Source organism: Carlito syrichta, unplaced genomic scaffold, assembly GCF_000164805.1.
Source record: "Carlito syrichta isolate Samal-C Ts95f unplaced genomic scaffold, Tarsius_syrichta-2.0.1 Scaffold315356, whole genome shotgun sequence".
NCBI classification, from domain to species: Eukaryota; Metazoa; Chordata; class Mammalia; order Primates; family Tarsiidae; genus Carlito; species Carlito syrichta.
Window position 1 is genome coordinate 171,943 of NW_007259452.1, and position 3,030 is coordinate 174,972.

Genomic DNA, 3,030 nt, shown 5'->3' on the forward strand with positions numbered 1-3,030 from the left:
CACACACACACACACACACACACACACACACACACACACACACCTACCTCTAACTTACCCTCTTCCTCACTCTTTCCTAAGCCAATTCAGCACACCTTCTCCACTTTTATCAGTGGCTCAGTAGCACCACTATTTTTCCAGTCTTTCATTTGGCTTTTCCACTCCTTTATTCCCAATACCTTGTCTGTTTTCATGGACTTTTAAAGCCTTCCAAAGGGCCCGCCCTGTCTACGTCTGTAATCTAGTCCATAGTTTATAAAAACTTTATAAGCTGTACAATGTGACACAAGTAAAATACCAATGTCATGCCAAGATTTCTGAAATAGACTCTGGCTTGGTTACTTTTAAAAATAGTCTGTAATAAATATAAATAAATTAGCATTTGTCTGGAACTTTTCAAATAACATTTATCATACTTATTGTGATTGGTAAAATAAACATTCACTGTAGAAGTTTAGGAAAATACAGAAAATCACAAAGAAGTTAAAAATAACTCCTTAAAGCAATTTGGATTAACATTTTTGTGTGTTTTTATCTACTGTTTTCCGTGTATATAATAATCTTTGAAACTATAAAACAAATACTGTGATTGGACTGTATTTATATACCTCTTTGTAGCTTTTTCATTTTAAATATGTATATACATACATACATATATATATATTTTTTCTTTTTCTTTTTCTTTTTCTTTTTTTTGAGTCAGAGTCTCAGTCTGTTGCCCAGGCTGCTGGGCTTAGGAGATCCTTTTGCCTCAGCCTTCCAAGTAGCCGGAAATACAGGTGTGTGCTAGCATGTGCAGCTAATTTTTATTTTATTGTAGAGACGAGGTCTCACTAAGTTGCCCATGTTGGTCTTGAACCCGCGGGCTCAGACAATCCACAAACCTCAGCTTCCCAAAGTGCTGAGATTATAGGTGTGAGCCACCATGTCCAGCCATATTCATTTTTTAAATTGTGGTTAAAAAAAAAATTTACCATCTTAAACGTTTTGAAGTGTACAGTACAGTAGTGTTAATATTATTTTGCAGCAGATCTTGAGAACTTTTTCACCTTGCAAAACTAAAACTTTATACCCATTGAACTCCCGATGTCCTTCTCCTCTCAGCCATTGGCAAATACCATTCTACTTTCTGTTTCTTAGAGTTTGCTTTAGATACTTCCTATGAAGGAAAACATGCAGTATTTGCCTTTTGTGGTCTGTGCTCATTTTTAAGATTTTTTGGTATCTAGTGCTAAACTAGTCTCCAGAAATGTTGCAGCTATGTACACTTTGACTTGAAGAGTATGAGTGTCCATCTGGACTATGAGTTCACTGTTTGCTTTCTGTATTCTTTTTTTTTTTTTGAGTTGGAGTTTCACTCCATCGCCCAGGCTGGAGGACAGTAGCACACTCACCGTCACCCCAGCATCGACCTACTAAGCTCCGGCGATCTGTCTGCCTCAGCCTTCCAAGTAGCCGGAACTACAGGCGTGCGCTACCCACGCCTGGCTAATTTTTGATTTTATTGAAGAGACGAGGTCTCACCAAGTTGCCTGGGCTCCCAAAGTGCTGGGATTACAGGCTGAGCCACTGAGCCCGGCCTACTGTAATTGTTTCAATTCTTGCCAAGTTTGATAAAGAAACAAATAGTGGGCCTGAACGTATTTTCCTTGAATGGGTCATTGTCCTGTAAATCCTGGCTGAAATACTTGCTCTGGCATTTACTAGCTGTGTGATCTTGGACAAGTCACTTAACTTTTTAGTTTCTGTTTCCTTATCTGTAAAATCAGGATAATAGTAGTTTATTACTATACATGTCTATATTATACATACTTACCATAAGAAATAAATAAGTTAATAAATATGAAGCAAAAAAAAAAATGTGAGGCTCTAAGAACAATGCCTGGAATATAGTAAGCCTAAAAGACAGGTGTAGCTATTGTTGTTGTTATTATTATTGTTATTTTTTGGTCTATTCTTGCTAATCTATTAAATGTAAAATGATAGCCAACTGTTTTAATTTCCATCTCCTCCATACTCAGTAGAACTTGTATGTTTTTGTGTTTGTACTGGCTATTTGCACTTCTGTCAAGATTTCCTTTCTTCTGTGAGTCGGAGTCTGATTCTGTCGCCCAGGCTGGAGAGCAGTGGCACACTCACGGCCACCGCAGCCTCCACTTGCTGGACTCAGGCGATCCTTCCACCCCAGCCTCCCGAGTAGCTGGGACTAACGGTGCGCCACCACGCCCAGCTAATTTTTTGATTTATTGTAGAGATGAGGTCTCACCAGTTCCCCAGGCTGGTCTCGAACACATGGGCTCAAGCAATCTTCTCGCCTCTGCCTCTCAAAGTGCCGGGATTACACGCGTGAGTCACCGCGCCCGGCTAAGACTTCCTTTTTCAAAGCACTGTGACAAACAGGGTCTCACTTGATCCCCCAAATACATTCGTGAATTAACAGGATGGCAATCACCAATCCCCACTTTTCGAATTAAAAAATTGAGAGTCAGAATTTCAATCCTGAGCCCTTCCACCGGGATTCAGGAAACACTATTCAAAACCTAGCAAATGCTCCAGAAAACATTCCCGGGGAAAGCTTTTGTTAGTCGTAACCACGCCCCATCACCTCACCCTAGACCCACTCAGTCGCGAGCCCGCCCTCAGGCCCCGCCCCCAGACCCCGCCCTCAGGCCCCGCCCCCAGACCCCGCCCTCAATGCGGGATTTCCATCCATCCTCTCTGCGCACGCGCGGCCCTTCCTTCAGGCGGAAGCCTCCCGGCGCACGGCCCCGCCCCGGCCCCGCCCAATTTGTGGGGCGTGGGCTCGGAATTGCAGGTCCCGCAGTGGGGCAAAGGCAAAGATATCCCCCCCGCGTGGGGCATTGTCTGCAACGCGGCGGAGGCTCCAAAGTCCCGCGATCCGGTAGGGAAAGGCACCGACTCCTGAGCCTCTCGGTCGACAGCTCCCGCTGCGCGCCGCCATTTTGCTCCGGGAGAGGGAGGAGGGCGGGAGGTGGGAGCCGTCCCTTGGGGCCGGGCGGGCCGGGGCGG

General features: G+C 44.4%; 1 protein-coding gene across 1 annotated transcript in view; it reads left to right on the plus strand.

Annotated features, from left to right (window-relative positions):
- The first annotated feature begins 2,821 nt into the window (after positions 1-2,821).
- SVBP (small vasohibin binding protein) overlaps positions 2,822-3,030 on the plus strand; it is an 8,981-nt gene continuing 8,772 nt past the window's right edge. The window contains exon 1 of the mRNA XM_008072596.1: positions 2,822-2,902. The gene's annotated coding sequence lies outside the window, so the exon portion shown is untranslated. The remainder of the gene's footprint in view (positions 2,903-3,030) is intronic.